Source organism: Nilaparvata lugens, chromosome 1 (assembly GCF_014356525.2).
Source record: "Nilaparvata lugens isolate BPH chromosome 1, ASM1435652v1, whole genome shotgun sequence".
Taxonomy (NCBI): Eukaryota; Metazoa; Arthropoda; class Insecta; order Hemiptera; family Delphacidae; genus Nilaparvata; species Nilaparvata lugens.
In genome coordinates, this window is record NC_052504.1 from 42877246 (window position 1) to 42891163 (window position 13918).

The 13918-nt window shown below is 32.9% G+C and overlaps 1 protein-coding gene across 1 annotated transcript in view; it reads right to left on the minus strand.

The window, feature by feature from the left end:
- Positions 1 to 11949, minus strand: part of LOC111052105 (atrial natriuretic peptide-converting enzyme) — a 188706-nt gene extending 176757 nt beyond the window's left edge. Inside the window, exon 1 of the mRNA XM_039434317.1 lies at positions 11872 to 11949. The gene's annotated coding sequence lies outside the window, so the exon portion shown is untranslated. The remainder of the gene's footprint in view (positions 1 to 11871) is intronic.
- Between the last annotated feature and the right edge of the window lie 1969 nt (positions 11950 to 13918).

Here is a 13918-nt window from a genome sequence, read left to right on the forward strand (position 1 = left end):
TACAGTACGTTTTCTGTGCAGTATAGCGAAATAGTATTTTACGTCACATGAACGGAAAGGGCCTGATTGCAGGGCTCGAATGAAATTCTAGATCATTCATGTTTGCAGGGCAAGAATAATCTAAAATTCCATTCGAGCCCTGCAAGAGACATTCATGTCCGAGTATCATACACTGTGTTTTGTCATAATAATCTAAAGAAGAATGATAGAAAACATTACCTGCTTGTGGTGAAGTTACTATACATGCATTCTATAAACACAACCTAATTTACAAATTCCGAATCAGGATTTTCTTCATTATAGTTAACAAAACTTCCACCTGGAGCACTAAAATGCGGTTTTTTCTATAGTTTTGCTGTTCCTTTTTCGGAACTAGGATACATACTTGACTGTGAAGAGAACATTATTATTTCATTACATAACAGAATAGAAAGAATAGTCCGAAACATGTTGTGATTAAATAATTCATAAAGGGTACTGAGATTTTCATTTTTCTTCCTATTTCTATAAAAAGTAACCCTATACAGAAAAGATACATAAGAGAATAGTATGCTGTAATGAGAATCATAAGTTTATTTGTTCTACAATCAGCTATTTACCGGCTTGATTTCATGCATGTAAAACAGATTAAATTAAATGACTATGACAAAAAGATTATAACTAGGTATGGGTATCGAAAGACAAAACATCGATGTTTTCTCACCTTAACATCAATAAGTGGAAAACATCGGACAGTAAATATCAGAATAAAATATAAGGATGGTATTTAACATCGTTGTATCGCCCTACGTTTTTACAGATGATACCAAGGTACCTAGAATACAGGTATTCTAGGTACCTACATTGGATGATACTATGAAGACTATTAAGCTATTTATTTTTCACCTTAGAGTGACTCAGATAGTAAAAATCGATTTCCTTTTTTATGTATACGTAAAAGAAAGGGACAGAGCTTTTGAAAAGTAGTTAATTAACAATAAAGAAATATTGATTGCCAGCAGCCAAACTAAAATTTTATAAATTGTTTGTAGGTAATCAGACTTGACGTTTAGCAACGGAGATTGATATTTAATCAAATTTTAAAAAAATCTCATATTCTACAATATTGTTTTATGGATTTGAATATTTGTTCAATATAAAACAAATTAAGACGGTATTTTTGTGTCCAAATTTTGTAAAGAGAATAAATTTGAGCTAATAATATTACTTTTTTTTAAATGGATGATAAGAATGAATGATAAAATAATTTTCTAATGAATAAATACTCATAAAAGATGTCGAAAACGATGGATTAATAGACTTTTATTAGTATTAATATTGATACAGTGACAATTATTTAATGTACTGTATAAGATACTTTACAATTATTCTTTGAAAAATGATAAAACATGGTGAAATAAATTCTATTGAACCCACATCACTTCTGTTAATAAGCTTATAGAGTAGAAAACGATTATTATTTTGGTATGGAATGGAACTCAATTATTTCGGAAGTTAATTGAGTTACGGTATTGTTATATATTTTCCATAAATTTCGAAATACTTGAAAGTACAAAAAGAGCTTCTAAAGTGACTACAATTTTATCTGGAGCTATTGTTCCAATATTTTAACAGTCACTAACTGGAATTTCAGAAATTTTGGACTTGTGGTATTCAAGTAACAAACAGTCTTTCGAATAATCGGAGTCAGGTTGTGACTAGAAAGATACATCAACTCTAGTTCACAAGATTTGTCATCTTCATAGTTTAGTCAGAAACCTCTCGGGATATCCTCGAAGATTTGGTCTTGGAATTTCACCCTAAGAAAATTTTAGCAATTATTAATACTCATATCGTATTCATTCAATAGCTGATAGATTTTTTTAGGAAATGAAAATGGATTAGGTTTTTTATATGGATATCTGCACTCCTTACAATACGAGGACCTCTTTTCCAGAGCTAGATTAATTAGTGTTGAACGCATGTTAAGGAAATATATAATTGTAATAAGAAAAAACTCTCTCTTTCCAAGAAACGAAGAATCCGACCCCTTATTCAAATCTAAATAAGTATCTAACCTTGACACGGAAGTAATTTAAATCTTCAAGAGTATCCAACAGTCTCGCATAAAAATACAGAGAGCCTGATTGAAAAAAAAAACAATCAGCAGCAAGTCAAAACTTATGCGTGATCTTTCACAAGAGTGATCTATATTCACGAAAAACATTAAACAGAATACTTCACTAAATAAGACAAAGATAATGATTATATTCTGTTTCTATTGCTCTATATTGTTACTATTAGCTCTCAAGATAATCCACTTCAAACGAAAAAAAACTTGAATCAAATTAAAAAATTGAATTTTTTTACTTTTTAGTTGGGAAAAACATCGGATGACCGATGTCTAGGTAAAACCATCCATCGATAAGTGAGAAACATCAAACAGTAAACATCAATGTTTGATGTTGAAACCCATCCCTAATTATTATAACTGCTGCTGAGTAACCAAATTTGATGACATTATTTAAAAACCTTGCATGATTTCTCAAGAAACAGCTGGAGGACCTGAATGAAAGCAAAACAAAGAGAATTTAAAATTGATCTCTCCAAACATACGGTACCATAGTTGTAATAATGTAATCCTATTATTTATTAAGCAAGCAATTTCTGTATATATTGTGACATCCTAAATTTATTGAAACCAGGAAATGAAATAAAACGAAGAAATAGAAGATATTATTATTGTCGAAGGCTAGAAAGAATATCAAAAATGTACTGTTACCTGATAGCAATTAAGCTTACTTATCAACAGCTGAGACTGAGCTAAGAGCACCGTTCTATACGGCATATTTTGAAAGAATTATTATTTATTAAAAATTGAAAATAGTTTGTAAATTGTTTGTAGTCAACCATCAAATTTAGAGGTTACAACTTTGTTTACATTATTGAACAGCTTTTTTGAATGCAGTCAAAAAATTAGTTAAAATGAATTATCGTTTTGAGACAAACCAATGATGAAATTACTTCTAAAACTAATAATTATTGTAAAAGGGATAAGAGTTTCAAAATAGAAAATATATTTATTATTGTTAAAATAATTTATTAATGGGAATGTACAACATTTTAAATATTATAAAAGTGAGCAAGATCATGATACAAGCATTATCACTAATGAGAATAGTAATATTCATTTTGGTTTTTCATTATTGTAAAAAGAATCTTTGTATGAAATGTTCATATTATATAATAATCATAGAATCAACCACATGGACTGATGTAAGAATCTCTGTGATCCTTTCAGGCCAATCATAGGTCAGAAAAATAACACCAAAAAGGGTTATCAGCGACTAGAAAGGTCTTATCATATGCGGTAACACATTGTACGTTGTATAAGGGAAAATATGAAGAAAATTTATTAAATCAGATAATTTAAGTTTATTTATTGTAAAACAATAAACTAAACAAACAACTATTTTCTTACTCATCTCTGACGTAATGTATACGTCATACTAATTCTACCAATAGCAGAACTTCTATGCAAATTAAGTAAGACGGAACAGTTCAGCCAAAAGTTTTGAGAAAGGAGACACTACTCCCCTTTTGATGCCTCCACCGTAAAGACCTTTTTTTTAAAAAGTTACCATTTTCTAGTGAGATTCTTGTTTGTTCAATCCATGTATTTTAATTGTTAGCCTATATTCAAGGCAATATTATTCGTTATATTTTCAAATTATTCTGTCAATTTATTGCTTCTATAAATCTAAATTTCAATTGTTCATTATTTAATTGGTGAAGGAAATAATTAATTTCGAAAATCCACATGTGCTGAAGACTGAAGTTTGGATGAGCCACCGAGTATGAATCAATTTAAAGAAACCACTATGCCTAGAAGGATACATGAGTTCTTTTTTTATTTTATGGGGCCTCATCCTTTGCTTCAAAAAAGTACAGAAATTACTTCAATTTTAACTTTGCTAAATAATCTGGCCACGTCAAGAAGCGCTTAATATAATACTGATACTGAATTATAATTGTAAATTTTTGTGGTCATTCAACTGTCATCTGCCTGAACCACGACCTTGATTGAGTCTAAAATATTGTAATATTTTGGTTAAATCATTTAGAATTTCGATTTATCTATGAGAATATTTTCAAACTTTTTAAAAAGAACGTACATGATAGCAAAGCATCATAGCAAAACTCAATTAAGTCTGTCGACATTAAATTATTCAAAACCTGTCTATCAAATTCTGAAACTGCACTGTTTGTCAATTACTATTATGATTGCTCATCATATTTCAAATTTAATATTCTGTTTCCTGAGATCGATTATTTCTTTAGCCCTTCAGATTTTGTGCCTTGTGCCTGGCACGTTTATACTTGTTAGGTGCCGATCAAAGACAATCGTTGAAATAATTTATCCAATTGTGGATAAAGGAACAGATCTGAGTGGATATGAGTGGGTCAGATCGAGATCATTATTTTATTCTCTGTCCTTACCTGCTAATATATCAGCTTTTATCTGTGCCCAATTTCTACTTAGGAATAAATTCCCTACTACAGAGCAAAAGCAGCTGCAGTGATAAATTCACACAGTAGAGCATAAAGTTCGAAAAGATTCTGCCCTCGTAGTATTTTATGAATAGCATTTGGTTTATCGAACCTATCCTAGACCTTCAGAATTTATTAGAGGCACAGTCCCGCAAATTATATGCATCATGGTTTTTGCTCGACCTGTTTGATTTTATATACTGTTTTCAACACAGGTTATAGTTTGAGGTGTCACGTGGTATTTTAGCACCACAACATATTTTTGAAATGAATTATTGAACTCTAATGGAATTATAAAATAGAAAGGAAAGATAGCCTAGTCAAAGTACCACTCAAGTAAAATCGAATGTTATTAGTGATAAAGAGTAATCATATTATCTAAAGCGATAAGAAAATCATGCATAATTGTAATTCAACAATAATGAGGATTCATTGGCAGAATTAAAAATTATAAAGCGGCTTATTTATTATTGGCAGATCATAAAAAATAAAAGTTTGCATGTACATTTGAGGTTAGAATTGTTTGTTTATGTTTTAAAATGAATCAATCGATTTAGGATAAATCGATAGTTATTTGAATCAATACCTAACAAATCAGCTGATTGCTCGATCAACCAGTATAAATTGAATTATAAAGTTCACTCACAAAATATGTATTATATATACTAGGGAAGGTTTATGTGAATAAATAGGGACAACTATTATTGCTGCATGAGTATTTATTACAATCTAAAAAAGTACGAAAACCAAGAGTATACAAAGCTCATATAAAAAATTAAATGTACACTATGTGATAGTATCGTATATCGAGATATATTTATTGGAATAATCTAAGACAGTCACTCCATTTATTTATATAAAAACTTTTCATTTATCTTTCTATAACAAAGTTGAAGAAACCCTGAATCTGAAGTAACCAATTGTATTGAGTCTTACTAAAATTAGAAAGCCAATCAGAAGGAAGCTTACAAATCGTTCAAGGAAGAGATGAAATTTTTCTGGAAATCACTTCTCTTTGGCTTGTGATCCCGATCTGTGAGGACGCACATGGAAATTAGGGTTCTTTCTTCCTACTAAATTTTCAAAATCATCAAGCCAATCCCTTTTTTAAATGTAAACTATTTGTAATTAATGTTTATTTATCTGTGAACTCAGTGTTGTTAAAGAGTTCTTAATTGTAATCTGTTCCCATAAATATAATACTGAGAGAAATTTATAATAAATCTGGACCACGTGCGAGCCCAGCAGAGATGAAAAGGACCTGCTTGATTAATTATTGGAAATAATTAATTTATTCTACAAGATCTTCAAGAACATTATTACTGTGAGTGTTTAGTTCAAACGAGCTCGTTTTTTAAAGGCCTTTTAATAAGAATTGAGGAATTGATCAAAGCGCTATATAAATTAATTCAAGTTTAAAAAATTTGCAACGTGTTGAGTGCTATCATATAGTCTATAAGAACGTTTTAGGAATTTATTTGATTTATGTAGGAAGCTCACTTCCATGCACTGCACGGACTCATGAAAATCCTCAGATCATTGTATAGTTTATTATTATTTACTCATTGATTTGAATATGTCATGTTAAATACACAGACCGAACAGGTTTTAAGTTGTAGAATTCTGAATTGACTTGAAGTCCACGTATCAGTATTAAATACAAATTTATAATTTTTAAAGCTCACAACGGTAAATGCTATTAAGCCTTGTGATAATCATTTAATTTATAGAAAAGAACTTATTAAAGAAAATTATAGATATAAGAATATTCTATATACATTATTTTATGGGAATATATTTTGTGTTTTATGTCAGCATACAAAATCAGAGAAGTTTTTATTATATCCTAATTCATCTCGTGATATACAGTTTGAGCTGTCTTAGTGCCAAGAAAAAATATTCGGCAGCACATAAAATTAGTGAATCACTTAATTTTGATCTTATTAAGAGCATTCAGTACTTATCATCCTTTGATGATAGTCATACTAGTCCGCCAGAAAAACATATTGATAATTATATAAATAAGGTTCCAGTTATATCATATAAGGATCCAGAGAGCTTCAAGAACTGGCGTTGTAAGTTTTAAGGAATTCCAGAAGGATAAATTGGTGAATACCTGTATTCATAGCGAGCGTTTTAAAAATCAACTAGAAAAAATCATAGTTGGTCTTCATTATTCTCGATTGTATACATGGTTACTGGTAATCAGTCATCAACTATCTTTTGGGTTTCCTTATTGTTACTCTTCAAGAACTTCACGGAAGCAGCGGTAAGAATTAATGATCACCAGTCATTGAACCCTGTGGTGATTAATTATATTTGGAAAATTCATGCATCTACCACTGAGCTAGAGCTGCGGTTTGAACCCAGCAATTTTTCGAGCCGGACGGCCTTAACTTTTTGCGAATTTATTCGCAAAATAGGGACTTTAGCAACCGCTCTTACAAATATCAAGAATACTGCATCATCTGTAAAGGATTTGCAATTTACCACTTCACAAAGGTCACCGAGTCTAGTGTCTAGCAATCGCTACACTACACTACAACCTACACTTGCAAAAGAGCATTATTCTCATACAATCAGTCATTGGACGAATCAAGGGTGTGCGAGAGTTTATGCCTCCTGCGATTTGGACGATTGTACTAAATCTTGTAGTGACTCACTCAATCTGGTGTTTTATAGTGTTCATCCACACACTTACAAATTTCAGGTTATAACACCGAGGACTCAGTATAAGATTTTTTATATGTGTAACGTCTTCATCTAGGGCATTGCTCAAGTAATATCAGGACCTCCCCAAGGAGTGTTACAATATGTATATATACACTTTGTCTAGATCTACACTTACTGATTGCGTAATATATGGTGAATTTGAAATTTGAATAGTAACATGTAAATTTGATATTATAAAATTTGGAATTTATAACCCAGGCGCCACGTTAATTATTAGGGAACGACCCTCGAAATTTGAATAACCAACTACCACAGCATAACTCTTTAGCAGAGACATGAATTTATTTGAACTATATAAAAAAAACAATGTACATTACTTTAATGAATGATGCAGCCCAGCAATCAATGAATGTAGAACTTCACATCTCTCCCAACTATATTGCTTCACTCATTGCTTTAATTTAATGATGCAGCCCAGCAATCAATGAATGTAGAACTACACATCTTTCCCAACTATATTGCTTCACTCCATGATTAAAACAATAAAGAAGGGAGGGGATCTAATGATACTTGTGAAATAACAACACAAGACAATTTTGAATCATTAGATAATTATAATGAAAATAAGCAAAAGGCAAATTGAAATTGACACTTTACAAAGAAACAAATGAGATTTTCAATGTTGATTAAATATATCAAATGTCCTTTGAAATTTTAGTAATAAGTCTGTTAAGCAGAACACCGAAATATGAAATATGATTTTACCGTTTATGAAATATAAAAATAATGTTTATTGAGAGTTTCAATATTTAAATAGAATAATGCACAATAATACGACGAATAACAAAACCTAAACCCTATTTAAACAACAATAGTACATGAAAATAACCAGTGTGGCAAACAAGCAACAACTTAAAATTACACTAACCTTATGTTTTATGAGTACCCCGCGTACCATGGCCTTTTCGCGCACTTTTAAACTGCTCACTTTATATCACAAATTATGAATTTCAATTATTTTTCTTTAATGATGGTTTTAATGTGGTGGTGTTGATGTGGTTGTGGTTTTCCGGAAACTGGACTCCATTTCAGCCCCTAGAGCTGCGGGCTGCACGCTGCTCACTCCTCAGACATCTTATTCTGGCCGTGGTTCACCGAAAAGTGTCCTCGTGTTCCCAACTCCACGTGCTCGCCAACCCTCGAATCATTGTTCCTCCTTGGATCACTGCCCCAGTTGGTGCTGCCCCCTATCTGATGGCACTCCACTCACGCCTGACGTCTGGCTGCCACCCTTTTGTCACTGGTCAGCGTCGGTTATTTCATCGTTAGACTTTTGACCAATTTATTGTTTCAACCTCTACCCCCCTTTGCCATAAGCTGGTTTCTTTTGTACGTTTTGAGGCAGAAAGTTGCAAGTCGAAAACTATCTTGGCCTGGCTTGTAGCTGTAGAAAACCAAGGCCTGAGATGATTGTTACAATATTCATATGGTTATGTGGTTATCTGGTTATCTGATTATGTGGCTATATGGTTATATGGGTATATATTTATATTTAACGGATCTCGAAAACGGCTCCAACGATTTTCACGAAATTTGGAACGAAGTAGGTTTATGATATGAAGATTCGATTGCACTAGGTCTCAACCCTTGGATAACTCGCTGAAGGACATTAAAAGGATAAATACGTCCTTGGAAAAACAGCTGGAAATTTTGTCGTCTGTCGATACCGTAATGGAAGAGAGTGAACAAGTGCATGTGTGTAGGATCATCCTGCTGATCTCAGAAGAAAGATTCAGCCAGAGAAACTTATTTTAGTTTATTTCTCTTTTATTTCAGAAAACATGTTTACTCCAGAAAGTCCAAAATAGTACCGTGACCAGATGCTGTTAGTGTAGAATAGTACATAGTATTTAACAAATGTTGTAGCAAACATAGTGTTTCATTCTAAATCGAATTCATAGTATATATATTTGTAATTGATGATGTGTTTGTTTTTTGAAGTGTGAATAAATTTTTATTTTGATGAGTGATAGTTGCTTAACCTAGATTTTGATTTGGACTGTAGTATAGATTTGAAAAGGGACAGTTTTGGGCATAAGCATGTTGTGCCTCCTCATATAACTGTAAAAATGATTGTACGACTGAGAAAATGAATAAATAAATATATACTATAAATTCAATCTTTCGTTACAAATTTTCTATTCTTTCACACTCCAAATCAAAGCTCGATCCCTCGATATTGTTCTTAGCTTCGACAAGCGACTAATTTCCAGTTTCTGTAAATCTTTGCCATAAGCGAGTACGTAATATTTTCAAATTTCAAAATCATCTAGAAACACAAATTTAGTCGAGAAAAAAAACAATAAATTTCTAAATACTCAAGTTGTCAATTTCGATGAATTTTAAATTGAGTTAAGTTACTTCCAAATTTTCATCCTTAAGGTGCAGACCACATGAAGCGTTTTACGCATTTTTTTCAGGCGACAACCAAATCAGTCAATTGGAGAGCTTCCTGCCCTGCCGACTCTAAAAACGCCGTCTGAAAACGCCTCCAAAAACGCTGAATCTGGCCCTTAGCCTTTGTTTTCATGTTTTCAGCACGTTACCCGCGATAGGTATAATCTCAACGGAAACAGTAATGGAGGTAGCGATTGGCTTCGTGGTTGCGCTGATAATCTATCGATAGGATGAGTTACGATACAAGCTCCTACTACTCCCGACGTAAGGGTGACCACTTTGAGAGTTGAACTCCTCTTTCAACATTTATGAGTTTAAAATTTGCTCCCCTGTGGTTCGGAACCCACCTAAAGCTGCAGGTTCACTCATCTCTCATCATCATCAGTTTCGTTACCCACGCCTGGGCCTCATGTGGGCCTCATTCCTAGTAACAAAGGATTTAAACCAATAGACATCTTAAACATAATAAACCACAATCTAATTAGATAGAGTTATCAAATATGTCAAAGTTTTGTCAAGATTTATTGTACTCAATATGATCCAAGCTATTTTATCAAGTTTGAATAACTCATTAAAGTAGAATTCGAGGCCAAGATGTCTATAGAATAAAATAATTAATAAAATTATAAATTGAATTAATTTCTTATTATAGTCCAGTCTATTAATAGAAAATATTGTTGGAGGGCAAACGTGCGTTGCTGATTGAGGGTGCTGTTGATCAAATTTACTAGTAAGATAGGGTAAGGGCAGAATGAAAATATGCCAATTACATCACTCAAGTCAATGAATGAAGTTTTGAACCGAATAAAAATATCACTGTTATTGAAATATAAGCTTGATAATAGCTGTTTTTAAATGTCGAGTCGTTTGAAGAATTAAATTGGGAAATTTTATAGTTTAGCGCTTCAATTTTACGTCTTCAAAATATTGGGGGACCAAAATGCATGCATTGCTCTCTCAGAGTGATTGATTATTGAGGGAGGGCAAAAAGTACCTTGTCCCCCTAAAGTGAGGGAGTTAAATAGCCACTGCTATGCCAACATAATAATATAATAATCTGCATGAATGAAATAATTCAATGCAATAAAGTAGAATATCAACATACCTAGTAGTCTACAGTCTAATCTGATGAACCAAAATCTTAGCAAACAGATTTCGTAGTTCACATGGATAGAGTTCTCAAATCTAATACGGTACTTGAAACCAAACTTATAAGTATTTTAATTATTCAATTCAATTTATTAGAACAGAATCAAAACAAGATTTAATAGTATATACCGAATACAGTAGTCCAATATGATCTAGTGAATTGAAACCTAAACCACACTCTAAATGGATAGAATAATCAAGTGTTATGTAATACGTATAATAAACTAAACTGATGACCATTATACAGTGTGATTTGAATTTATGAAGTAATCTAAGAAGCTATATTCAAGCTAACATAATGTGTTCTATATGTATCCAATGTAGTCTAAAACCCTTGAGTTCAAGCCAATTTCGTAATTCACATGAATAATGCATGAAAATGAAAGAGAGATTGAATTTCTCCATCGTATGCTAATGGAAAGGGATATAACACTTATTGAACGGATATTGAATGGTGGTTAAAACATTTAATTTGGATTTTTGTTTAACAAATAATCATTAATTATTTCACATGGATGAAGTTATCAAATCTGGTTTAATCAAATGTAATAGAATCATGCCTACTAGGAAGGTAATCTAAATAACTAATTAGCATCCAAACCAATACAGCTTAATTATATAATGCAATCAAAATGGTAAGGTGATTATAAAAAACATAATCGAAACCACCATAGGTGGTAATATCCATGAAAATAGTAATCTAACAAACCAAGATCTATGCATACATATATAGTGTAGTTTATATGAATGAATCAATACAATAAGCCACATTTGAATTATACATCATTACACATAAGTAATCCATTTCTATCTAATAAACTAGAATCCCAGTCTCAATATTCTTTCTTCATTCTTTATTCAAAAAATAAATGAACAATCAAATACATCTCAAGTGACATCTCAAATGCATCTCAATTACTTAATATTATTAAATTCTACATGAAGAAATCCAATATAATCCAATGAGCCAGAATCTTAGACAGTTGATTCAGTATAATGTTTTGTGAATTTGCAATGTACCATAGAGTATCTATTGAAGTAAACAATGGAATGTGATCTAACCTTGGCAAGATGAGGACGCACATGTCGGAAGTAGGGCCTACGGCAGGCAGCTGGCAGGTCGAGGATGTGGGATGTTGGCGGCGTGCAGTTGTTGAGAAAACTGCGTCGAGTCATGAATGAAACCCCCGCAACCACCCAAACCCCACCAAAACCATCCCCTTTCCTTCAGGCCCCAATTCAGCCCACGTGAAATTACTACTGTGCGCCGTGAAACGCGCGCAGCAGTCAATGCCGGGCAATCCCTGTACCACTGGCGAGAAATATCACCCTAAATTATTGATCGAGATAACCTCAATCGATATTGAAATTGAGCACAAGAAATTGACATATGAGAAATGTGAGCGTGAGATCAGAGTGACATTCAGACATTCATTCATTCATTCATCCAACAACCTAGTAAACAAAAGCATGTTCTTATGAAAATGAATTAACACTGTGATAAATTGTTTTGATAAGAAAAATCTGGTTTTTATGAAACAGCAGGCCTTAAATCGAAAAACCAAAACATCTCTGAACAGTTTAAAAAGGGTAAAAGAAAGGAGACGGGGCCGCCGAGAGCAATGGATGAACAGGTAGAAGTTCTAGTGACCCTTCACTGGTCGTCTATTGTTAATGAGTTTTGACATTTTCGTGGTCTATTGTTAAGGATTCCACTCCGAGGAATAAAATAATTGGTGGCCCAGTCTGATTAATCAAAGGCATTTTCAGCTGTAAACCAGTGGTAGCCTACATTGATTGGATAAACACACACATTACTCTCGATTATAATACAAATTTAGTCAAACTAGGAACGTATTATTTTTATTTTTTTTTATAAAGATTTTTCAAGAAGACTTTTGCCACGAACAAACGCCGTACACTTTCCATAAGCTGATGCTATAATTATCATACTATACATTATATTGAATTATATGATATTATATTCATAAAAGTAAATAATATAATACGCATATCATCAGCTGATGAATAGCACACGTGGTGTGTAACCACAAATTGTATGTAATTCAAGTTAGTCTGCTTGTGAGCAAGTTGAGTTTCATCAAAATGAACCATTGGAAATAATTGAATAACACGTACTTGAACACTGATCTGGATTCAATAATAAAGTGAGAATACAATTAACAGGAGAGGTGCAAAGTAATAGATGAGTCCCTACCAGCTAAAACTGCCTTCAAGAAAGCAGACGGGGCCACTCCGGCCACTAATAAGGGTAATGAAGCGGATTCAGAGGACAATAGAGTGTGATAGTCGAGAGTTGCAGGATGAACCTTTTTGGAACAATAGCCCAGTGTACAGGTAGTGCGGCCCCGTCTCCTTTCTTTAACCCATTTAAAAATGTTTAAAGTCCTTGTTGATTCGGTTAAAAATTCCGGTAGCTGTTCAATGGAAATAATTATACTTACTATAATTCAAATCTAATAAAACACACACACACACACACACACACACACACACACACACACACACACACACACACAATAAGAACAAACTAAGTATATGAACAAAAGTACAAATATCAAATTCAAAGTAACAGACTTCGTGGTGGAGTGTGATAGAATGGGGGAGGATTTTCAGGATTGTCAACTATGGTTGTACCGTACCTTAAACCTTGTACCGTACTAGGAAATCCTTCCATCCTAGATAGTGAATAAACGTAATTGAGAAACATGAAGGAATTGTGGATATGCCAGGGTGGGGTAAAGGTATGATTGAATAGAAAAAACCATAGGACAAGGTTTATTTTCATTGAAAAGAAAAGTACAGTAAGGAAAAGGCGTAGCCTCTACTCACACTTTACGCTACTCAAGTCGAGAAGAGACTCGACTTCTCGACTCTAGTTTCAAATGGTGTTTCAAATGGTGACGGCGTGGAGACCACAGAGAAGAAATTCCTTCTACTATGGGTGGAGACTAGAATCGACTGGTCAGAGTTTCCATTTGGAAACACATGCTCTCGATTAGAGTCGAGTCTCTTCTCGTCCTGAGTTGCGTAAGTGTGAGTTGAGCCTATTCAATTGTATTTTTGTCTTGAAAATGGAAAATAAATT